This window comes from Megascapheus bottae, chromosome 12 (assembly GCF_031878675.1).
Source record: "Megascapheus bottae isolate mThoBot1 chromosome 12, mThoBot2.hap1, whole genome shotgun sequence".
Classification (NCBI taxonomy): Eukaryota; Metazoa; Chordata; class Mammalia; order Rodentia; family Geomyidae; genus Megascapheus; species Megascapheus bottae.
The window spans coordinates 49,330,145-49,355,916 of record NC_143520.1 but is presented as its reverse complement, the minus strand read 5'-3'; the positions used below and the strand labels follow the sequence as shown (position 1 = coordinate 49,355,916).

At 47.2% G+C, this 25,772-nt stretch overlaps 1 protein-coding gene and 1 long non-coding RNA gene across 2 annotated transcripts in view; one reads left to right on the top strand and one right to left on the bottom strand.

Annotated features, from left to right (window-relative positions):
• The window catches only part of Gli2 (GLI family zinc finger 2), a 167,584-nt gene that overhangs the window by 65,244 nt on the left and 76,568 nt on the right, over nucleotides 1-25,772 (bottom strand). The gene's annotated exons all lie outside the window — the stretch shown is intronic.
• LOC150056521 (uncharacterized) lies at nucleotides 7,021-14,750 on the top strand. The gene is made up of 3 exons (XR_016537231.1): nucleotides 7,021-7,281; nucleotides 7,788-8,129; nucleotides 14,382-14,750. It is a non-coding gene; the product is annotated as an uncharacterized LOC150056521 (long non-coding RNA).

Genomic DNA, 25,772 nt, shown 5'->3' with positions numbered 1-25,772 from the left:
ACATCCTGTCCTGGATGGCGGCCCACAGCCTTCCCGGTAAGCCTGGGGTGTTCACAGTAAGACAGTGGGTGTGGGGTTTCCTGAGACCTTCTGATAAATAAGAGGGTCCCCCAGAAAGCAAAGCCATGAAGAGGGTTATGAGAGAGGGCAGCAGGGCTGCGAAGAAACATCAGACACTCCGTGTTATCACTTCCCGAAGGCTGACCCCCAATATCCACGTCATTACGGGCCCCACTAACTGAGCGAAGCTTCTAGCACATGCCATTCTGTGACACCTCCCCATGTTCCAGCTCACCAGCTCCCACCACTGCTAACTAACAGTGGCTTCCTTGAACAGGGTCAATGGGCGTTCACCAGCAAGGCTGGAGGCAAGTCCAGGGATCCATGGGGAAGGTCTACTCCCCTAATCATTCTGGAAGCGACGTTAAGATGAAGAAAATATGGCTTTATGGCCCAACCTACCAACCAGAGCTGCACCCAGAATCTTGCTTCCTAGAATAAGATTGGGGAGGCAGGGGTGTGGGGAGTGCCTCCAAAGGCTTCCTGGACATCAAAAACCTCTTGCAAAACAGTATTTTGATGAGCTAAGTGTGTGAATTAAAAGCAGACGAGTATACTTCCTTTCAAATAAACAAACTTAAAATCTTGAGGGAAACTCCCCCACGTGGTGTGTTTTAGAGCTGGAAAAAGCAGACACGCTTTTTCACAAACCCTAGAAGAGCCCCATGATCACTCAGCAGCATATCCAAGTCACATGTACCCTCACCTTCCTCTACTTGCAGCTTTCTCTTTCACCCCAAGCAGAGAACACACCTTGGCAACATAGCCTCAAAGCCAAGAGAAGCAGTGCCTGACATGTAGGTGAAGATTGTGTGCCCAATGAATGAATGGATGAATAACTAAAGGAGTAAGCAAGAGATTAAGCTGCTAGGGTATGAGTTGCCAATAGCAGCCAAGCATCCATGTGAATTAATTTATGATCAAGGAGAGTCCTGCTACTGGAGCACATAGTCAGCTGCTCCCTCCTGGGTAAAAGCACATGTCTCTGACAGCACACTGATCATCTGCCAGGCTCCCCTAGACCTCCTCTCTTCACCCTTATGGCATTGAAGATGAATGTGTCATCATTATCATTCCCAATTAACAGGAGGGGAAACTGAGGCAAAGGAATGCTTAACAACTTGCCCTGGTGAGTCCTATGGCTAAACATCATAATGGCGCAGTCTTTGCACCTATCCACGGAGATTCTAGACATATTTCTCACAAGAAGGGGAAAATTCTATGACCATGAAGGTAGAATACATGGCTCAGACTCCTGTCTTTGCACACCACTTTCCCAACTCTTCAGGGGTCCAGCTCTTCTGAAGTAGCTTCAGCTATGATAAAGGCCAAGAGTGTGTGATGGATGAAGAGGAAAATTCTGTGATTACAGGATCCTGTATGGAGAAGTCAGACAATCTCCAGGAAACACAGTCTTAGAAAGGCTTTCCCAAAACTAAGTGTAACACCCCAGACATAAAGGGTGCTGCACACAGAGCTCCTATACACTGTCCAGGTATCCCATAAAGTCAGAGGCAAGTCCAGGAGGGGCTCTTGGGAGGGGAGTTATCTGTTTTCCCCAGCTGTGTTCCTGGTACCTGCTAATAACCCCTATGGATCATTCTGCCTAGCTTGGAGAACATTCTGACTGGCATTAAAAATGGGCCCCTTTCCTGCCTGTGGCCGAGAGCCCCCACAACCTGGTGGGATGCTCATTGTTAGCATGCTGCTTGTGTAATTAGGGTGCTGAGGATGGCAAAGGGCCCACCCTGGGTCCCCAAGAGCGATTGCAGTGCAGACAAAGCACCCACCTGGTTTTGCTCTGATTAATGATAGGCCCTGTTAATAGCTCTGCTTAACACAGGAGTTTGTCAAGATTAAGTAATTGCCTTAAACAAAAAGTGTATTATCTTTAAGGCCCTACTGATGAATGACTGGTACTGGGAAATGGGGTGATGGATGTCTGTGACTCCTGCCACCAGTCCTTCCTCATTTGCATAAATTAAATTAGGGTGAGAAGCCCTGAAAAAAATCTAGCCCAGGAATGGACTGGAAGAGAACTCTACTACCAGCCTTGTCTCAAACTTCCTGGCCAGTAGGAGACCCCAAACTGCTTATGGAATGGGTCAAGCAAGACCTCGATACAGGGTAGACCAGATGTCTCAGGGAGGTGAACCTTGGGATAGAACAATGGCAAGATCAGCATAGGAGATCTAAAGAGACCAAATGAAAGTAGGACTGGCTGGGCATTTGTGCTCATACCTATAATCCTACCTATTCAGGAGGCTGAGTTCTGAGGATTATAGTTCAAAGCCAGCCTGAGTAGAAAGTCCATGAGACTCATCTGCAATTAAGCACCAAAAAAGCCAGAAGTGGATCAAATAGTAGAGAGCTAGCCTTAAGCAAAATAGCACAGAGATAGCGCCTGGACCCTGAGTTTAAGCACCAGGACCAGGACAGCAAAACAAAACAAAAAGCCCACCAGGGCTGGTGGCTAGTGTGATGGCCTAGCTAGACTTGGGCCCTGAAGTCCTTAAACATCTTCTACACAGAAGCAGGAGCTCCCACTGGTCATGAGTGGCTTAGGAAATACATACAAGCAACGGCTTTCAAAAGATCTTTTATATGCAGGGCTGTGGAGCAGCTGGTGGCTGAGAAGGGGCCAAGGCTCTCATCTGTAAAATGGATTTATAGGTGAGGTGGTGTATGCAGTCTACAAGCAAGGCCCATAATGGGATGTCTGTGTTTGTAAGCCTCTGGGCCTCAGCTCGCAGGCTATGAACCTGTCTCCTTTCTCCAAGTCCCTCAAACAATACATGAGCTTTCCTTCAATGATACTCTTTGAATGGACAAAGCTCTTTGGTTCAAGATAGATAAACAGGCTCCTAAGTCACCTGAGAGATCAGGGCTTCACTCTCCAGGATGAAGAGGAATGTAACAACAGCATTGACACAATGCCTTTGCCCTCCTGTGTTTGCCCCTTAGATAGTCTGCTCATAGTTATAGCCTGACAGTGGTCCTTTGTGGCTGAGTCCTCCTTCTTTTCTGGGTAAAGAAAGACTCACAAACTAAACTACCTACCCTGATCTGCCTCCAGGCTGGAGTGATAGCAACCACTATTCCCATAACATTGGCTTCCCAAAATCATAGCTTCAGAATAGGTGCCCTGTGTGGCCTAGAGGTCCCAGGCAGTGCCACATCAGGCAGAGCCTGCCTGTCACTGAAAGCTCGAGGTACCCTTTCCCTTTCATAGATGAATGCAGGCCCCTTTCACCTCTGTGCCCCACCACAAGCCCTGGCTTCTTTTCCCTTTCTGGGCATTTAGAGGGGACCATGGAGAGCAACCACAGACCAAATGCTCTGATCAGAGGGCTCTGACACAGGGGTTGGGAAAGGTGTCCCATAGCCACTCAGTGTCCATAAACAAGTGAGATTGGCACCTGTGTATTCAATATATGCTCATGACAGTCTGGAGTACCCCTGCTTGAACACTATCACCACATAGTGACATCATCAGGGGGGTGACAGACAACCTACTGCATGAGTGTCCCTTCACTGGCCATTTCACCACCACAAAGTTGCCATGGGAGATTACCCAGCCTCACGTGAACACAATACCATTGCATACATGCTGTTTACACAAAAGAGGATAGACAAACATCCCATGACGTTGATACCTGCCACATGTTTCTTGTCACGGTCATGTCTATCCATGTCTAGCATGCCAGTGGGGCAAACTCAGTGAATGGAAAACAGTGGCAAGCACTGCTTTGTGTCTTTCTGCCAGCACACTTTTAAGCACATGAAGTCCTGTGGATTTTTTACTGCTCATTGAGGGGAGGGGAAGCTACTGCCATCCAGGGTCCCTGGGGTGATCGGGCTCTCCGTGGAGGCTCTTCTCCTATCTAGCTCCTGTCTTTAGGTCTAGGAGGCCCATCTATACCCGTACATAGAGACCTCTGCCCTTAGGACCTGGCCCAACTGGCATCTTGAACATGCAAAGGAAACCATTCCTGCCTGAGTCTCAATTTCCCAGGCCAGCCAGGAGACACCCATGCAACAGATGACTGCCAAGTTGGGTAGGGGTGCAGAGAGATGCTCTGAGAAGCAGCAGCATGAGAAGCAGCCAGAGCCATGTGGAACCCGACAGCTCTGGGATGGTCAAGAAGGGAAAGAAAGGCAACAGAGGAGGGGAGAGTATGACTCAGATTGCATGGAGTGGGAATGGAGAGATTTCAAGGAGTGTATACATGGAAGCAACAAGGTGGGACAGTGTATAAGGCAGGGTATGGGGATGGTGCTGGAGGCCTGGAGAGAGTCTAAGGTGCTGACTTTACCCTGGATCCATGGGCAGGAAAGTCTGTAAGACATTTATCATCAATTAACCACCAGAAAATCAGTGTCTCAAAGTGGTAGAGCGATAGCCTTGAGCAAAACAGCTGAGACAGCACCCAGATGCTGGATGCCCACAACCAATCTTCACCCCCTAAAAAAAAAAGGAAATAATGGTCTCAGTTTGAGATTCTTTGGAACATGGGGTGCCAAGTCCAAGGACTAGAGTAGACAAGAGGTGAGAACTGGAAGGGCAGCTTGGATGGGAGGCTGTGATCTGGTATCCTAACCCTCTGAGTGATGGTGGGTATCTTGATGATGATACAGTTGCACAGGCTGGTGGGTGAAGCCTGGGAACGAGATTCTGCCCTGAGCTGTCTGTGGCTCTCCTGGCTCATGTGGTCTTCTGAGATTGAGGTATCACCTCTGAGCCTCCCTATATAAACCAGATTCTGAGTGCTTATTCTGCCAGTGTGGTGCCCAGTGTAGGACAGACTGACCCATGGCTTTCACCACCACTGGGCACCCAGTGGCTGATGATGTGAGTGAATCTTACATGCTAATGCAGGCAGGGCTATGGAAACCACTGTGCAGGGGGGAATCCTCAAGCCCAAATCCTACTTCTCTTCTACTGCAGGAAGCACTCCATATTCATATTCAGTCCCAATTTCCTGTTGAATACTTCACCCACTTCTCATTTCTCTATCTGAGGCTAAGCCCTTGAGCACAAGTGACTGCCCAGATCATCCCAGTACACCTTCTCAGAGAGAGACGCCAGCTTCCTCAGTATAGGATGGTCTCTGTCCAGCCACAAGTGGGCTAAACAGGGGAGCAGAACCTAGCACTGGGCTAAGAAGGACAAGTCAGTGTGCTGAACACTTGGTAGACACTGGACAACACCTGCTTTGCAATCAGCTTCTGAGCGTTGAGTTACATTGGGTCCTGTACAAAATCAATGGAGACAAAAGAAGCAGAAACTTGCCTAAAGAGCCCGTGGTACTGCCCAAACCCCTCCAGATGTGGACACTCTTCCTAGGCCTGAACTGTGTCCCCATCCAGATGCTGGAGTGTCCACAAGGTAGTGGGCCAAGCTTTTTTCAGGTCAGCCTGTGCTTCTGAAGCTTCCTAAGTCCTAAACAGAGAACACATCCCACCCTACCCTTTCCTAATCCTGCCTCTTCTACTTGGCAGCCATGATCCCAACCTAAGTATCCATAACGTTCCCTGTGTAACTTCCTTCCTTAGAAACATTGTTGAAATCACACAAAAGTTAACAAGGGGCCCTGGCTAGTTGTGGACACGTCTGCCTTTCAGGTATACAGTCTTATCCTACAAGTTGGCATGAAAAGGATGCACAAAGCATTGAATATTCCTCCTTCCACTTTGAAGTGTGGGAGTGCAGTATAGAAGATCCAGAACTTTCTCTATTAGCAACTGGCTGGGTTTTGGCTTCCCCTTCCATCTCCTTTCCTCCCTCCCTCCTTTACAGAAACTAAGAGACCCCTTTTACAACCCCTCACTGCAGGCCCCTGGGGAGCCTGGGGCTGGCAGAAATGACTGCTAATACTTGCAGGCACATTTACTGAAACCTTTTGACACGAAGGATATTTTTATGAGATAAGTACCCTGTGTCGGTATCCGCTGGCAAGTTTCATTGCTCACATTTCAGTCCCACAAAAAGCCTTTTTCAATCACTGCTCTGGCAACGATAAACTTTAATGGCTGAGGGAAGCCTGCGGCTCAGGGCTTTCTGTCCTTCCCACCTCCCCGCCCAGGCAGCGACCTCCCTCCACCATCCCTGCCTTGAGGGCTGGTCATTCCTCTGCCCTGCCTCCTCTGTTCTTCAACTTTAGTGGATCAGAGGCCCTGGAAGCTCGTTAGGACACTGGACAATTAACAAATTCCCACTTAAGAAGTCATTAAACCACTGACAGAATCTCTAGGTGCTCCAGGACACCAGTATTTACAAAAGTTCCCAGAGGTGCTGGATGCTGGTGGCTCATGCCTGTAACCCTAGCTACTCAGGAGTCTAAGATCTGAGAACGAGGTTGAAAGCCAGCCTGGGCAGAAAAGTCTATGAAGCTTTTATTTCTGATTAACCAACAAAAGGCGACAAGTGGAGCTGTGGTTCAAGAACTAGCCTTGAGCTAGAAAGCTCAGGGAGAGCGCCTAGACTCTGATTCAAGCTCCAGGATTGGCACAAATTTCCCAGGGGATTCCAGTGTATATAGGTTCCCATGGACCCCTGTTCTGCATCGAGCTGCCAGCTTGCTATAGCACTTGCCAACTGACCATAAGAGAGGCCCAAACCATGGACCCTATGTTTATGCAAAGAGTTAGGACCAATAGACTCTTGGCACCAAGATCCTGGCCTTCCCACTTAAGAATTCATGTTTGGAGTTAGTGTCTGGATGGCAGAATGGTGCTGGGCCACCACACAGTACATGAGGGTTAGTGCTCAAGGAATGAGTACTTTGATAAATGATAGTTGCTACCTACAGGAATAGACTCAATAATTGCTTCCTACACATAACAACAATGGTTGCTATATACCCTGAATGCTTACATTCTGGAAGGTTCTTGAATGTTCCAGAACTCAAGACAGGGCTTCTTCTTTCCTTCTTGGCTTACTGATCTATGACTGATGGCCTTGCTGTCCTCATGGATAATACATACCTGGGACTGAGGTGTCAACAGGACAACTCCCTCCATGCCCTGCATCAAGCTCCACATCTGTCACCCTATGCTGCCTTCACACCACCCACATTCTGTTTGTAACCTCACCATCCTCCAGCTCCTGACTCCAATGAGGCTGAGATCTCTGGCCTGCATGCAATCTCATGTCATGTTTTCCAATCTGGAACATCTGCCAGTCCTGCCAGTCCTCCTTGTAGGCATTTCTAGATCCAGGTGTGTGTGTGTGGGGGGGAGCTGTAGGATATGTGGGAAAAGAGGCAGAGCTGTAGCAGGCCAGAAGCAGCGAGAGTCTAGGAAGGCCCATGGTCCCTTGGTGAGCACTGCCCAATTATCAGTGTAATGTGATGTGCATGTAATGTGTACGGTTGACGTGCATGTCTTCACACAGCTCAAGGATTGTCAGATACTCTGCTGTATCCTGTATGATAACTCAGTTCCAAAATGAAGATGTAACATGAATGAAATAAAGAACTGACACGCATGAAGCCTGACTCTCAGGCCCTGTCTGGTTTTCCACACTCAGCCTATCTTCTCAAGTTGTGGTAGAGCCAAGAGTCCTATGGCAGAGGATCCTGGCTGGGAGCAGAGCTCAGTTGGCCATTCCCCTCACTAAACCTGCTTAAGGACTCAAAAGGGAAGGGTCCTCAGTGCCCAGCATTAAGGGCATTCATGAATGAAGGGACTGGCGCTGTTTTTTTAACCTAAATTTATTCCTCCAGGTTTTCTGCTCCTAGATTCTTCTATGGAGAACTTTGTGTAATGATTAGTCCACTACCACGCATATCTTAAGTCATACTTCTCTCTACCTCAGCCGGAGCTACTTCCTACACATACAGTATCGAAATGAGCCATATCTGCAACTTCCAAACTACTCCCAAGCTCCACCTGTCCTCCTCCATCCATCAAGGCAACAGAGCTCATTTTTCTTTGGAAGATGAAAAAAAAGTCCAGCTCCAGGAGCAATTAAGCATTTCCTTTGAAATGCATGCCTGCTATAGATGGCTGAGGGTGAACTCCAACCCCTGATGACTGCAATAGGAACCAGATGCCAGGATTTGGAGGTATACAGCATCCTATCACAGCAACCCATCGCAGGGGAGGGACTGGGGGTCGGGCACTGCAGAATCCAAGCTGGCTCTGGCTAATGTCAAAGCCTAGTTTCACAACGCCAGCTGGAGTTTTAACCCCAGCCATCAGTTCTAACAAGGAAGGAATGCTTCCCAGTAACCCCATGAGCACCCCAAGCTTCCAGCCATCACTTCCCATTTCCCTCTCATTTTGCACTCTCAGAATTGGGCTCAGGATCCCATTCTCCTCCAAGTCTTCCTGGAATACTCAAGTCTGGAAGGAAGGTTTCCTCTCTCATTAGGACAGGAGTGTTGCAAAAATCCAGCCCTTGAATACAGTGCCCAGTACTAGTAGCTGCCACCTCTGGACTCTGGGCTTTTCTTACGAGGTGGTATCTTAGCAAGCCTCCAGAGTTGGTGGTTGAATAACTGATAAACATTATAACCAACTCTTGTAGGAAGGTGTAAGAGCCTTGGCTTGAGGCTTGCTCATGCCCATCGTGTAAATGTGTTCACTGTGGCTGTTTTCTACTACCAAAAGGCAACCAATCTGCAAGACAGGTATGGAAAAGGCATTAAGAACTGGCTCCAATGCAGAGTTTGGTCTACTGATAGAGTGCTTACCTAGCATGCACTAAAACCCAGGTTTGATTCCTCGGTACCATATATGTATATGTAGAAAAAAAAGGCCGGAAGTGGTGCTGAGGTTCAAGTGGTAGAGCTCTAGCCTTGAGAAAGCCCAAGGACAGTGCTTCATATCCTTTGGGCTGATGTTGTCATTCTGGGATACAGGGTTTGCCTACTACCTGTGAGATCTGGGTTCCATCCCCAGTACTACAAAAAGGAGCAAATGAACAAGAAAACACTCTTTGCCAGTAAACTGCCTTAATCTATTCCAGTATAAAAAAAATCATACAGGTAAAAAGTAGGAGTATAATCACAATAGCACATTTAATATTAAACAATTGTAGGCAACCTAAAGAGTTAAAATAAAGGGAATATGGTCAGATTGTTTAGAATGATATTTTAAAAGGATATTGCAGCTGGGTGTAGGTGGTTTGTGACTGTAATCCTAGCTACTTAGAAGGCCGGAATCAGGAGTATCATAGCTGGAGGACAAGCCCAGGCAGAAAAGCTCAGTAGTCTTCATGTCCAAAATACCCAGCAAAAAAGGCAGGCTTGGAGGCATGGCTCAAATGGTACAGCAACCAGTCTAGCAAGCCTATTACCCTAAGTTCGACCCCCCGTATATACATGAAAAGAATATTGCAGCAATTCTATTACAAATAATAAGAAAACGAATGCTTCTGTATTTGGAGGTATTCCAAAACTCATGTTGAAATTGAATTGCCAATGGATGGTATTGAGAGTTTAACACGGCCTGGGGAGGTATTTGGGCCATAAGATCCAGCCCTCATAGAAAGGTTAAAGTAATTTGTGAAAATGGGTTTCCGGAGAGTAGCTGTTACTAAGCAGTTAGTCCCTTTGTCGCTCATCTCTTTCTCTATACATCCACTTGCTTTTCTTCTGTCTGTCATGCATGGAGCTGCACAGACTCTCATTAGCATCAGAGCAGATGTAGACAATGAATCTTGGACTTCCAACCTCCAGAGTATGAATCAAATAAAATAAATGCTTTAATTTATAAATTACCCCAATATCTGGTATTTTGTTATTGCACCAGAACAATGAAGTAACCTTAATAATTCCTCTGTAGAAAAGGCCTTTGGCTGTCATCCTTCTCAAATGGGTCTATGCTGGGTTCCTGGGTAATTTGTGGTTCGCCAAAGATCTAGTGGGGGTTGGTGGGTATGTAGACCTATAGGGACCACCAAGTGGCGCTCTTTCCAGCAGATGCTGCCTCTCCACCAGAGGCCTGGAAGTACTGTAATGGGTTGGCCGAACTGATGGGATAAATCAATGCCAAGGACGCTGTCACCCCAGGCAATCCCACTGCACTCAATTTTCATGTGAATTTAGCAGCTCTGCATGGTTTTTAAGAACCCAATTGTATCCTGACACTTTTTAAATGATGCCTCTTTAGATTCTGCTATAATTTATCTTTTACTAAGGAACAGCTCTACTTCCATAACCATTTGGAAGAAGGAAGAAGTTAAAAAAAAAAAAACTGCCAGCACACACCTAATTTACAATGTGGTCCTCTCTCAGTAAAACATGGATGACAGAGGTTTGCCAAATGTGAATTCCATGTCAACAGCCCATTTTGGTAAAGCTTAAGAGGCTTTGTTTTGAAAGCAAATATACATTAAAGAGATGCTTATGGATGCGAGTGAAGGTATTGGAGTGTGAGAGAGAACATGCAAGGATGCAAGTAAACCCCAAAGCTAAGAGTTTTTTAGACCAATGGGGGAAAAGGCTCTATTATTTTTCTTTACTTAATAAGACAGTTGATTTTAAATTCTTGAAAACTCCAAGGAAAACAGAGAGAGACCAGCGAGATTCTCTGACAGATGTCTCCTTCCTGTCTCTTCCCCATACTTGGTACTGAACAACCAATTCCGAGCCTGGATGTAGAACTTGGTGGCCAGGGGTCACTCCTGTAGCCTTCCCTACTACATCAACATCTCCATTCAATATCCAGAGCTTCGAAGGTTTCATTTTTGGATCCATTTGGAGGCAGAAGCACCGACTTAAGGGCTATCACCAGTCATAGGATGAAGGTAGAAGACAGAGAAGACAGCTCCACCAGCAAATACACAGCTGTGTGGGGCAGGGGACAGGTAGCACATAACCTAGAGGACTCGCCTTGAAGGACACAGAACTCAACGCTTAGCAAACTTTCCACAGCAGTTCTCCTGTGCCTCCTGAGCCAGCACAGTCTCAATCCACAGGGAAGGCCTTTCAAACATGCAAATGCCAGCACCACCCCAAACCCACAGCATCAGAAACTGGGTTTGCCGCTCTGAGAGAAGCAAGCCTGAACCATGCCAGTTGCCACAAAGGTCTACTGTTTGCTGGTGGAGTCGTTTACATTTGACTACAGGTCCACACCAAGGCTGGATACTAGTGAGAGAAACAGCCATGTTTGTACTTGCTATGCACACTTCATTTTAAGCTTATTTTCTTCTGTTACCTCACATAACCCTCAGCAGTCACAAGGCAGAAGCAAGATGGGCCCTGTCTTCCTAAGCCACAAAACCTAGGCCCATTACTGACAGGTCAAAGGCAAGACTGAAGGGGCACCTTCAGCCTTGGGGCTCCTGGACCTGGCTGCCTGCCTCTGGGCTCCTAGCCTCCAGTCACCCTCAGTTCACTTCAGGCAGTGCCACCCAGACCTGAAGGCCTGCCACATGTAGGGAGCTGGGTGACAGTCCTGCAGGCCCAGACAGGAGCCTAGCCAGGAGCACTCTGGGGCTGCACAATCCAACCTCAATGCATCCTCTTTCTCAGGGAGCTTTCATCCACAGCTGTAGCCCAAGGACCCATTAGGCTGTAAGTATGGTGGGTGGGTAAACTCTTAAAAGTGAGAAATATGCTAGCATGTCTTGGAGTGTTTGCTTCTAGATGAGAAGATCTTGCAAAGTACATCTACCACAAAGATACTGTTTATAAAACACAAAACTACGCATGGGTACTAGATCTTGCCTATAATCCTAGCCACTCAGGAGGCTGAGATCTGAGGATCACAGTTTGAAGCCTGCCTGGGTAGGGAAGCCCATAAGATTTTTATCTCCAGTTAATGAGTAAAAAGCTGAAAACAGAGCTGTGGCTCAAGTGGTAGAGTGCCAGCCTTAAGCAAAAAATCTTTAAGGGAGGCTGTGTGTCAGTTCAAACCTGTAACTCTAGCTACTCAGGGACTGAGATATGAGAGTCATGGGTCCAAGCCAGCCCAGGTAGGAAAGTAGGTGACACTCTTATCTCCTTCTAAACAGCAAAAAGCCAGAAATGGTAGAGCACCAATCTTGTGTAAAAGAGCTCAGGAAGAGTGCCTAGGCCCTGAGGTCAAGCCCTAGTACCAGCATGCTCATGAGTGTGTGTGTGTGTGTGTGTGTGTGTATGTGTGTGTGCACACTCGCGCACCACACATGCTCAAATCTACTTTAGATGAAGTAAAGCTGCCTTTTGTAGATGGTCTCAGGCTCCGCAGAAGTGAGCTGTCCTGGCAGAGTGCAGGGGAGCTGGCTGTCCATTCGTGGAAGCTCAGTGTTGAACAGGGTGTCAAAATAGTGGGTCTCCAGGAAACCTCTAGAGACAGTCTTCATCATCAACACTGTCATTTCTCTTGGCTCCTCCCCCTATTTGCCAGTACTGGGGTCCCAAACTCAGAGTCTCACTTCTATTCTGCTGGCTTGCTGGGGTAGATTGGCTGATGCTTTACTACTTGAACCATGTCTCCAGTTAGGCATTTCTGCTGGCTAATGAGAGGCAGACTCTCAAAGACTTTTCTACCCAGACTGGCTTTGAACCATGATCTTCTAGTAGGGTTGCAGGTGTGAGCCACTGGTGCTCAGCCATTCACAGCTTTTCTGGCCCTACTTCTGGCTTTAGAAAGAAGTGGCATATTTGTTCCATTACCTTCCCCACCTACCCTAATCACTAGCTGTGGCATTTTGGATAGCTCACTTGACCTCATCTAAAAACTAGTAATAATTCTTACCACCTAACAAATGAGGCTTTCTATGGAAAGTGTCAGGCCCACAGTAGATGATCCATAATGTTCATTTCCCTTCCTTAAAGTCCTGCTCTGCGCTCCTTGCTGCAAAAAGAAACAAATGTACCAGTTAAGGGCAAACATGGCAGGGTGTACCATTAGTCTCATCTCCTTGGGCAACTGCTCCAAGTTTAAAAGCTCAATACTTATTTAGATGGTTATTCTTCACTGTAAATACAATATACGTTTATAGAGATCTTTTTTTTTCTCTGTAAACACAAGAAATGTCTAGGGAAAATAAAATCTTCAACTCGTAGGACTGGAATGATCTTCTTTATGATCATCATTTTTTTTTCAGTTTTATACCCATACATTCTGCTGTTGCATTCTATACTAATTTGGAGGAAGGAGGGGGGGTAGAGTGGGCCAACTCACATAGCAGCATAAGGGATCCTTATTGGGAAAATAAGATTGCATTTATGACTGAGTAGTGGAAGCTGCACAGATGACATTCCAAGGATCCACAAAACCAATCTTAGTAGACACTGCCATTTAATGAGTTACAAAAATGCCTCCCATGGACTCTGTATGTAACTGTGTATGTGCAAGTGCATGTGTGGGCAGGGAAGGCTGGGGAATAGGGAGGTGGGTGTGCCTGTATTGGTGGGTGCTGTCCTTGAGTTTTTTGTTCTGTCACTGGAGCCACACAGCTTCACTTCTGGCTTTTGTGGTGGTTAATTGGAAATAAGGGTCTCACAGAATTTTTGCCAAGTCTGGCTTTGAACCATGATCTTCAGATGTCCTGGGAGGCAAGGATTATAGACATGAGCTACCAACTTCCAGCTTTGACATTCTTATTTCCAATTAAGCACTCCTCCCTGCCAAAATAAATCCGAAGTGGAGCTGTGGATCAGGTTGTGGAGCTCTAGCCTTGAGCAAAAAAACGCAGGGACAGTGCCCAGGCCCTGAGCTCAGGCCCCAGGACAGGCACATACACCTGCGTGCACACACACTAACACACATACACACACCTGTCTGGATAATAGTGAAGTGGAAGGGTAATGAATGAGAGTAATGGCGGGATGAACATGATCAAGGTATCTTATATGCATATATGGATATGTCAAAATGACACTCCCTTGTGTGACTAATTGATGCTAATAAAAATGTAGGAAAAATTTCAAAAATGTCTCTAGTTGACTTACTGGATACTACCCAGAGAGTGGGTGAGGAAAGCCTTATAAAGTCTTAGCAACTAAGTGATGTAAGTATGAGACCAAAGATATAATCAGCTCAACAAAGAAGATTGTCAGTCAAGCCCACTCACTAGACAGATGGGGAAACGGAGGCCCTGAGATGCCTTCAGGCCTTCCTGAGATCACACATACTAATGGCAAAGACTAAAATAATTAGGAGAATTGTGACATGTGTGAGTGACTGAGAAAATAACCTAAGGAAAGTGTTCTTAGCTAAAGCAATACAACTAGAGAACTACAGCCCAATGGGACCATCCAGAGGGGAACAAAGACCCAACAGATCTCCTTTGCCTACTATCTTTGCACTCCTTAAAAAAGGATCACCTTTGTATAATTTTTGCCTTTAAGCTACTTACTTCATTAATTTTTCCTTTTCAGGGAGAAAGGAGACACATTCTGAGGATAAACACTCTGGGAGAGGCTATGGCTACCCAACATCCCTGACCACTCTGAGTAGAGTAACGAAACTGAATGCCCAGCAATACAACTCAGAGAGACTGAGAATCCAAGGATGAGAACTCATTCCCAGGGGAGGAAGTGCGTTCCTTTTGGGCATACATACAAAGCCAGTCTGGACGTGCGTGTGGCTGAGAAGAGGCTGATGGGGTCTAGCACAGGAGATGTGTTTGGGGAGAGTGCATTCACATTCAGGGTCATCCCACAGTTAGAGTGATGATCCCTAGTGTGTCCTGGGGGCCTAAGTCACAGCGCAGGATAGGCAGCTCCTTCCCTACCTTCCGCTCTCTGTTTCCCTGGCACAGGCCATCCAGGACAGAAATGACAACTTCCAACCATAGCAAGCTGGTCTTTGCTTGCTCTTTTCTGTTTTAGATTCCCATTTCCAATTCTCTCAGAGCACCTTTCCTTATTTGGCCCTATTAAGCAGTATGCACTTATCTCCAGAAGTACACAGGCTAGAAATTGACAAAGAAACCTCATCAAGGATGACTCAAGTATGAATACTGGAGCTGTGGGTAGGGTGGGAGGTATCTTAAGGAAGAGAGAAAAGGGCCTCTGAACATTTTTGCATGTGTTGATTTTAGAGGAAGCTCTGGATAGGGACTTGTTGACATTTTCACCTTGAAAGTAAAGTGTCAGCTCTTGCTGGTGCTGGTTTTGCCTGGAAATTTTTACTGTTGGGCCCCTGCCACTAGCACCTGTAGCTTCAAGAGATGTTTTCTTGTAAACACAGGACTGCCTCCCTGAGTAGAGGTCTAGCTAACACCCACATCTGAGGACTCCAGTCCCCTGTCTCTGAGCCCTGCATGGCCTCAGCTCACCTCAGGAAGGGGTGACATGGTCATTTTGCATTTCCCCTGGATCCCAAATGGTCATTTGACAATGGCCATGGCTATTTCAGGCCTGGCCTGCCTGTTGCACTGGCCACTAAGTCATCTCCTGAGGTCCAGGACAGGGCTGTGGTAGGGCTGGAGGCTGCCTCTAGAAACTTCAGAGGAGGAGATGGAGCAAGAAGGAAGAAGAGCCACGTGTCATGCCAGGAGGCATGATGAGAGTCAACCTGCCCAACCCCAGATCTATCAGCCTGCCCTTGTATGATAATAAAGTAAGAATGTGTTTCTGGATTTGTTGTTGTTGTTGTTCAGGACTGGGGATTAAAGTCAGGGATCTGAACTCATGCCTGGCTTTTTCACTCAAGGCTGGCACTCTACTACTGGAGCCATGGCTTCAATTCTGGCGTTTTGCTGGTTGGAGCTGAGAGTCTCACAGCTTTTTCAGCCTAGGCTGGCTTTGAACCTAGATCCTCAGATCTTCCTGAAAAGCTAGTATTATAGGCATGTACTTCGTGCGCCCAGCTTCAGAATGTGTTTCTTATTGATCAGTTTTCTACCCCAATCCTAAAATAAAAACATTTAAGTCTTCTCTCCTCTCCCTTTTGATGATTCTGCCATCATTTGGTTCAGAGTTGAATCCTAACACAGTATTTCTTCTCCATACTGAAAGCCAAGTCCAAGTTTTGATTTTGCTGTTTTTCTTTGTTGTGTATCTTTTTTTCCTCCAGGTTTCCAAGCAGACAATTGATATATCAGTTGTTGGAGAGGAGAAGGAGAGATTAATATTGGGGCTGAGGTCTGGGGTAGCCATAGCCTTTGGGTCTAATTCCCTGGAAGTCTTCCCCTAATCATCAAGCAGGCCCTGGTGGAAATGTCCACTGAGGCACTAGCAGGAGGTAAGAGAGGGTGTGTGTGTGTGTGTGTGTGTGTGTATGTGTGTAAGGGTTGTACTCTCCTTGCTTCCCATCATTTGCAGGTGTGACAGTGATATGTCTCCCAACTCCTTTCTCCACCTGAACACAGACGGATTTGGAAAGGGAGCCTAGCTCCTACTCCCAGCAGTAAGGACTGACCAGCGCTGGGATTCTGAAAGGAGTGGAGTGTGGAGGGAACCGATTGCATGGGAGGGAACACAGCAGACTCCTGAAAGCTGCAGGCTTAGTCTCTAGAGGCAGTGAAGACTCTGTCAACACAGAGTAGCTGTCCTTTCTAAGGAGACATGCATCAACCACAAAGACACACACAAACAAAAAAAAACCCCAAACTTTTCAAAATAAGCATCTGGGTCTCCCTTCCAAAAGTGCACTGACCTGAGAGATGGGCTGATGCCCAGGGAGACCCAGAGCAAAGCAGCACACTGCAGTATCTACTGAAGGCAACTTTCCAGCAAGTGGAGTTTTCAGACCAGCAGCAAAGAGAAAGGAAACATGAATTATGAGTGTCCCAAATGCAGCAGGAGCCACCACAAAGCCTTGAGGACCAGACTGCCCCCACAATGGGCCTCTCTGAGCCTCAGCCCTGGTTGTGATTAACATGCAGCAGGCTGTTCCATGGGGGAGGGGTAGGAGGACAAGGGGTCAGATGGTGTGTCCTTAAATCATGCTGCTGCCTGCAGTGGCTACAGCTCTCCTCTCCTCAGTCTGGGGACTTGCTGGAGTTTATGCAAACTAAATAGCTTTGCTTAGACTGGAGTTAGGAGGTAGAATGTGCCAGAGACCCAGGGAATCACCCACCTCTGCTCTCAGCTGCTTGGGCAGAGAGGGAGTGTAGTGTGGACGCCCTGTCCACCTTTTCTTAGTCTGCTGCTCAAAGAGTTTCTTTTTCTTTTTCTTTCTTTCTTTTCTTTTTCCTTTTGGTAATTCCTTCTAAGACACTGCGCCATGAATACCGTTCACTTATTCTTGTCTGGCTTCAACTCACTCTCGTCACTTTCTTTCTTGAGCTACGTAAGACTTACAATTCCCCGTTTTCTATAGGGGAATTCAGCCATGAGAAATCTCTTATAAATGCTCCCAAAAAGGAACCGGTTCTCAGAAGATCCTTCAAGACAAGCTCAGCTGTGGCTGGGCTGTGCGCGCCCAGCAAGAATCCTAATTGTCCCAGAGCCACACACATGCCCAGGCAGGGGAGGGGACACGGAGGGACCGGGGCCACCAGCTTTTGAAAACAACTCTCTCTTTGTGCATTGGGTTTGGCCATTTACCTTAAGCCCATCCAACCCGAACTAAAACTAAAACAGAAGAAACACAAGTGCCAACCCCTGGAACTCAGTCCTCCCAAAACACTTGACTGAGCTGTGAAGACATTGACGATGGTCACCTCAAGGCACCTTAATGAAAAAATGAGTAACTTCATGAGTACAGAGGCCGCTGTTAGGCTGGAATTGTGGTTTCCATTTTACCCTAGAGGAAGCTCCATACAGTGGAGAGTCTGCCCTGAGTACAACATGACAGGACCTGTCTGATAAATGGCATGAAGGCCACCAGCCTCAAAGTCCCCAGAATCCAGCTCTGAGACAAGGGTGTGCATGCAAGTGGTGGGGTTCAGAGATAACAGGGCACCTGTAGGATGATACTGGGGTCAAGCAGTCAAAGGTGGCAGATAAGGAACCTCAGCACTGGCTGGCCTGGCTGAGAAGTGTTTCTAGATTTTCCTTTCTGACATTAGGTGGACCAAGCTAAGGGCAAGAGAGCTGGAGTATTAACACACCTGTTTCACTGTCACCATTTGTTCAGTAGGATGCTGGGTGGGGTCCACACTGCCACTGGGAAACAGCAATGCTTTCTCTTCCACAGCCCCTGGCTAGCTGAGAGGTATAGGGTGGGGATTATCATGTATCCACGTTTCTGTAGGGTAAACAGTGGTTTATGCTGGGCCAGGTCCTCAGGGCCTTCCAGGGGTGTGTGTTCCTTACAGTTCCTCAGCCCAGAGATTAGCCTTCGCCTTCTCCAAGCTCACCACCTGCATAATCCTCCTAAAGCCACATCCTCCTGTGACTCCATGAGGTCACAAACAAGGAGAGATCTTTATAACATGGGGAAGAGCATCAACTCCTCCCTTCCCTTCTCCTTTCTCTTCCATAGTTTTCTTTTCCTTTCCTTCCCTTTTGGTTTTTTTGGGTGGTGGGGGTTGGGGGTCGTTGGTAGCGGGGCTTGAACTCAGCTTGGGTTCTGTCCTTAAGGTGTTTTTGCTCAAGACTCTTCCACATTAAGTCACCTCCAGTCTTTGGTGGTTAATTGGAGATAAGAGTCTCATAGACTTTCCTGACCAGGCTGGATCTCAGCTTCTTGAGTAACTAAGATTATAGGTGTGAGCCAGCAGCACCTAGCTTCCTTCCTCTTCTTTTTGTTCCTAAGGAGAAATAAATGGTGGTGAGGGAAACAGGAATGCCCATTCGCTGGCAAACTTGTCCAGAACGTTGGGTTGCTTGTGACTTCTGTCCCAGTACCTTACTGGGAAGCACTTATATCCTTGTTTGATCCTACCACACATCCATTGTCTGATGCCAGAGGGTACATCTTTTCATTTCCGTGGGGTCCATGCTTGGTGCCCAGTCAGCCCTCAAGGAATCCTTGCTGACAAAGGACTTTTCAATGAAGGAATGTGTGGATACAACACTGGGCAGATATAAGAAATGTCCTAACAAGCAAACTTGAAGTGCATATGGGCAGTGGGAAGCGTCCCCACTGCCTGGCTTTTGAGGACCCCACCTAGTCCACCTGACTCCAGGAAACACAGCTGACCCCAGGGTGGCTGGTCCAACCTAGAGAGGAATTGATGAAGAGTGTTGACAACGAATATTGAGATAATTAGAGATTCAAGTGCAGCATACTATGTAGATGAGATCTTGATGTTCCTCTGAGCCTGGGTCTCCAGGATGGTGCTATTGGCAGGTAGTAGAACCTTTAAGATGTGGCTTCATTTCTGGAATTTTTGGTTCTTAACTGGAAATAAGAGTCTCATGAAATTTCCTTCCCAGGCTGGCTTTGAACCATAATCTTCAGATCTCAACCTCCTGAGAAGCACGAACTAGCTCCTAGATCATCACACTTTTTTAATTGGCACTTGCCTGATGGCTAATGGAGTTAAACATCTTTTTACAATATTTAGTTGCTTATACCCAATAAGGGTCTGAGGTCTGCAAATGTATCCTCCATGATTACAGTTTAGTTCTTTGTCATCTCCACAATGTCTTTTGAAAAGCCAACATTTTCATTTTAGTGAGGCCCATCTTATCAATTTTTTCTTCTATAGATCTTGCTATGGTGATCAGGCATGTCTAGAGATCCTGCTCCTGGACTCTAGTGCCTGTGATTCTTTCTCCACCTTTATTATTTATTAGCCAGGTTTGCACCTTCCAGCCATCTGCTAGGGACTGGTTCAAGGTGGAATGTGACTTAGTAGAAAGATTCAAGGTTTTTTTTGTTGTTGTTGTTGTTATTTCTTTTATTTCGATGCCAGTTGTGGGGCTTGAACTTAGGGCCTAGGTGCTGTCCCTTAGCTTTTTTACTCAAGGCTAGCACTTTACCACTTGTGCCACACCTTGACTTCTGGACTTTTTCTTGTTAATTGGAGATGAGTATCTCATAGACTTTCCTGAGCTAGTTTTGAACAATGATCCTCAGATCTCAGGCTTCTAAGTAGCTGAGATTGCAGGCATGAGCCCTCTGTATTCAGCTTAAGTCATCCTTAAACATGGCCTGAATTCTGCCAGAGTAGGGCCCCTGAGTTTAAAGTCAAGAAAAAAAGGCTCTTTCTCTCTCTCTCTTTCCTTCTCTCTCTCTATTAATCTCTCTCCGTTCTCTCTCTCTGTCTCTGTCTCTGTCTCCCCCCCACCTTTCTCATACACACACAAACAAATCATACCACACTACAGCACTTCTCTCTTCAAGATCAGGTATAAAAAACTCTCCTTTCTTTTAAGGGTTCCACTGCCCTGCCCTTGTCTCTTGATGGGCCACCTTCTCATAGCTACTGACCCTGGATGTCTCCGCTGTACCTGCCCAATCCTGAGGAACATGGGACCCTCTTCAGGAAGACTCAAATGACTCCATTTTAACCATCGGCAACTGAGCTCAGCAGGTTACTACTAAGGGACCACACAGAATTGTTGGGTTCCACTGAAAACCAGAGTCAGTCCTGAGACTTCAGCCAGAGCTGGCTTGTGTGGGTCACCATCAGGACCTCTGCGGGGAACCCAGGTGGCAGTAGTGGCCTGGAGCTGAAACTCTGGACAGAAAAATTTCTGTCAACAACAATACTGCATTTTTTATCACCCATTTGTAATATTGGAGGGTTCTGAATATTGATAGGAAAGAATCTCACATCCAAACCAAACACACACAAATAGAGCCCTATCAATGTCTATCAGAGCAATGTGTTCTCCCGAGTCTGCTGTCCATCCTTAATTAGAACCACACACACAGGGTCTGTGGTGTCTGAAAAGAAAAATCAAGCCATGAAATCAAGGAGGTATGGAGAAAACTGTGGAAAGGAAAGGATTCAAAACTCTGGACTTTATTCTGACTGCCCAGCAACCAAGTTCCATCAACTGCAACAACAGGTGTTACAGATGTCCCAGAAAAACACTCCCAAATAAGAGCAAAAACATCTCCTACCATGCCAAAAGAGACAGTAGTGAGGCCACACTGCAGGATACTTTGGCGACAGGAACTGTTTATGTGGAGAAGCAGGCTAGCCTTAGCTCACCTTGCAGGCAAACACATCTCCCTTTTGGCCTGGCAGTGCCCCACTATGGAGGTTTCGTTAGAGCATCCAGACTGAGCAAAAGGCAGGTGTCATATTAGGGACTTAAAAGAGCCCATGCAGGGAAAGGCCACCATTTGGGGATAGGCTGCGCCAAAGAAGCCCAGTTGCAAACTTGAAGTGAACCGCAGACCATGACTGACAGACAGGCAGGCCTTGCTCGCTGTCTCTGAGTGGCCAGTACCTCTGTCCAGGCAGGGAAAGGGGTTTGTGAGCATGTACGCTGAGCTCTGCAGTGCCTGTCATATTGATCTAGTACTGAATTAGGCTTGAGGTCTCTCAAAGCCTGAGGCATACGCGGGCACAGCACCTCCCTTCTTCTAAAGAGCTTGCTGAGCAACCACTCCACTGCTTCCCAAGAAGGAGACCCCCGACCCCGACAATCCATCAAGTGGATGCAAATCTGGCCCAGACAAAACCAGGCAAACAGCACCCCTCTCCACATAATGGCCCGCATGGGAGAGAAGAGCCCGCTCAACAATGATTACTGTGTACACATCACGCTAAGTATCCCAACTTCTGATTAGCCCCATCATGATTTGTGTGCACACCCGCCTCTTTTGAACTGCTCCCAAGTTCACAGCACAAGTTGACTCAAGGTTAACCTCACACAGTGGACTTCTGGAGGCGGCTGCTACTGCTTAGGAGCCTTTTGGAAATCCAGTGCTCAGCCCAGCAAGGAAGCAGAGTCCTCCTCCCAGGCGGTGTTAAACACAGGCTCCAAGCTCCTGCGAGAATTGATGGAATTCAGGCTCGTTATATGGAGAGATTCTCAGGTTACTCCTGAGATGTGCCTTACAGGGAGAGAGCAGGTACAATGGATGGCTACCACTTGCCAGGTGGGAACTTTGACTCAGGGCCCCTGGCCACCTGCTTTCAGGCAATATCCACAGGGACACTTGTCCAGGGACAGCTGCTGAGGGATATTTGCAAAGCCAGACATCTTCCTGGTGACACTGTCATTGTCAGAGAGAACATGTGGGTTTCTGGGAGGAGTGACTCTCACCATGCTTGTCTGTACCTGCATCTAGGGTTCAGCCCCCCTTCAGTGTCCTGGATGTTTCCATTCAGTCCTCCTGGGAGTGCCTAGTGTCTTCCCTGTACCATGTGCCACAGAGACAGATGATGCTCGGTGTGTTGTTCTCTCCTCACCCCTGCATCTGTTCTTCCTGAGGCCATATCATGGCAAAATCCCTGCTGTCCACTCAGGCTACATTTTCCTGTATTTCTTCCTATCTGAGTCTCCCACACCAGAGGAAGCTCAGAACCAGTGTGGGGGTCACCATGGCCCCATTGTAGCCCCCTGTATCCCTTGCTTAGGTTCTAGAAAACTCCTTGGTAGTCTCTGCTTTGGCTCCTCTGCCCCCATGCTTTTGTGCCCCTTGGGGGAAAGCCAGCAAGTGCTTCCAACTCCCCTCCTAAGCTCTGGCATATATAGTGGCTATATAGCCTACATTGTTCCTGTACACATATAAATTAGGCCCAGTGAGAGATCCACAATACTGACAATAAAATGAACAATTACAATAATATACCAAAAAAATGCCATCATCATTCACTCTTAGACCTAGCCAAGTAACCTAAGAGTCATTTAACAGGAATCCTTGAGCTAGCTGATCTAGGAGCAGGGAGGGCACTAAGTGACTAATGGACTAGTAGCACCGACAGCATGGATATGATAGATATCGATACACATATCCAGGGCAGAATGAATGTTATTCATGCAATATTTTCAGACCATAATTGACCACAGGTAACTAAAACCACAGATAATGGGGTGCTATATACAGAGCAGGAGGTATTCCCCTTTCTTATCTTCCTTAGACCCATGGAGTGGGAAAAATAGAGCTTGAACTCCCGGTTCCCTGCAGTAACGGTGACCACTGCTAATGCCTATAGCCACCTGGGAGGTGCTGCTTCTACACCTGGCTGATGCCCTCCAGCTTAACACACTGCTTTTGGCTTTCAGGGAGAGGAGACAGTTTTATTTGCAACCTTTCCCTGTGCTTCTTTCCTGAGTTACTCAACCACCAGGCAGTTGGTCATTTCCAATGCCAGTAAGCCATCTCAGATCCTAGATGTTGCTTGATGGCACCACCTCCACCACAGGCAGTGGAGCCAGCAGGGAAACAAACCCAGGGTGAAGAAGAGAGAGGCCTGAAAACAGGCACTGTCTCAGAGGTACCTATGCCACCTGCACAGGGGAGTGTCAGGAAGCAAGGCAAGTTGCATGAAAAGGTCCTGAGAATATTTCCAAGGCTAAGACATCCACCCCAGAGGGACATGAGATTGTCTGAGGGAGAGAGGTATCTAAGAGGAGAGAGTCACCCCACTGGAGACCAAGGGCCTTTACAAAGCTGGAGGATGTTAGCAATTTTCAGTTAGCAATTGTCTTTGGCAAGGAGCTGAAAACATAGTCCTGAGACAATGACAGTCTGCCCAGTCCAGGCCCAGGAGTAACCAGACACAGACATACAGATGATTGGGATACAGGTGCTGTCAGACAATAGGCTCTGTGGAGGCAGATCTGTTCCTGTGGGGAGCTTTCTCTTGCTAGGGTAAGGAAATTCAAGGAGGGCTTCCTGGAGGCTGTGACATTGAGGCTGGGCCAGGAAGGAAGAAGGAGACAGGATTCAGGTGAAGCCACTGTGTACCCTTATAAGAAGTACCTGAGCCGGGAGTTTGGCCTAGTGGTTAAAGTGCTTGCCTAGCATGCGCGAAGACCCAGGTTCGATTCCTTGGTACCACATACATACAAAAAAAGCTGGAAGTGGTGCTGAGGCTCAAGTGGTAGAGCTCTAGCCTTGAGAAAGTCCAAGGACAGTGCTCAGGCCCTGAGCTCAAGCCCAGGACTGGCAAAAAAAAAAAAGTACCTGAAGAGGCACAGCCAGTGGAAGCCACTCTGAGAGCCAAGGCTGAGGAGCAGGTGCAGTGGTGGGCAAGGAGGTGGGGACACAGAAGAACAGCACACCCTGGGGGTTACAGCAAGGAGGTGGAGGCAAGGTTGGGCCCAGGTGTGTGGCTGGTAGGACAAGTGACTTTGAACTGCCTACTCTATGGGAGAACCAGGTTGCTGTCCTGGTGTCCCCGGGCTAGAGGGCAGGTAAACTGCAGGAATCCAGTCTGATTAAATCTACCGTCTCAACCCAGGCCCAAGCTGTATATCTCCAACGTGGGGAAAGTGACACCTTGCAGCCTGCACACAGCTTCATTTCCGAAAAGAATGGGAGAGAGAGGGAAGGTCAGGAGACAGGCACTGCCGTAAATTTGATGGAAGGTTTCGATGGAAACCCCATTAAATCCACACACGGCTCAATGCTAGGCAATGTCCTTCCTCCAGTCTGCCGAATAGGGCCAGGGAGGTGAGGGACTCACTAAGTAATGTCCTCATTTTTTGGTGTTTCCTATTACCCAGGGGATGAAAAACCCATTACCCATAAGGTTTAGTGGCACTTGGGCCCAAGACTGCGATATCGTCCTTTATGTAAGCTCTCCCCTTGGCCAGCACACACAGCGTTCCTGCACCCTGCTGGCCTCTGTCTGTCTTCTCCACCATGTGTTCAGACAACCTCACAGTCCCTATGTTCAGGCCCTGGTTTCCGGTGGCAGGTGCTCTGGCTGCCTCTCAAGGGGACTTGGGCAATGAGGGGGGATGGTAAATGTGACCCAGGTCAGGAAAGCCTGTGTTCTACAGCTTGAGCTCCAGTGCCAGGTCTCCCACAATCCCGACCTGTCCCCTGTTGCTAATTGTACCTCCAAATTGTTCATTTTCAAAATCAGCTCAAATTAGAATAGCAGGTAGCCTAAGTATCCTACTTTAGCCTATAGTTGCTTTTTTGTTTTGTTTTCTTTTTCTTTTTTTTTTTTTTGCCAGTCCTGGGCTTGAGCTCAGGGCTTGAGCACTGTCCTTGGACTTTCTCAAGGCTAGAACTCTACCACTTGAGCCTCAGCACTACCTCTGGCTTTTTTGCTATGTATGTGGTCCCAAGGAATCGAACCTGGGTCTTCGTGCATGCTAGGCAAGCACTCTACCACTAGGCCAAATTCCTGGCCCCTTGTTTTGTTTTCCGTATTGTTTTTTCTCTTGAAGTCTGAGTTATTCTAGGACAGGGACAGAGAGACCACAGCTTTGCCTTCTAGAAGGAAAAAAAAAATCAACGTTTCTCAATGACCAAGGTGTTAACCTAGGTTCCCTCCTGAGGGGAGAGCTGGGATTGAGGTTTGATGGCAGAGTTAGAGCAGCTTTAGAGGACAGGAGGGGAGGACGGAGAGGATGCTGGGGAGAATGAGACTTCAGACTTTTGACTAAATAAAGTCTCAGACATTGGATCTAGACTAGAAAAGATGGTGGGTAGAAGGATTGATTGAGTCTTTTGCTATAAACCTTTGAACAGAAAGAAATTAAGTCCGTTCAATTCTGACATTAAAACTCTCAGCTAGCTAGGAGTCAGTGTTTCCTTCTTATAATCCTAGCCAGTCACAAAGCTGAGCTCTGACAAATGCAGTTCAAAGCCAGCCAAGGCAGAAAAGTCAATAACACTCTTATTTCAATGAACCGCTAAAAAGCTTCAAGTGGAGATGTAGGTCAAGCGGAGCTTTAAGTGAAAAAGCTAAAGGCTAGCACCTAGACCCTGAGTTCAAGCCCTAGTACCAGCATTAAACAAACAACTACCACAAATAATTCTTCTTAGTTAGCCAGACTTTGATGCAC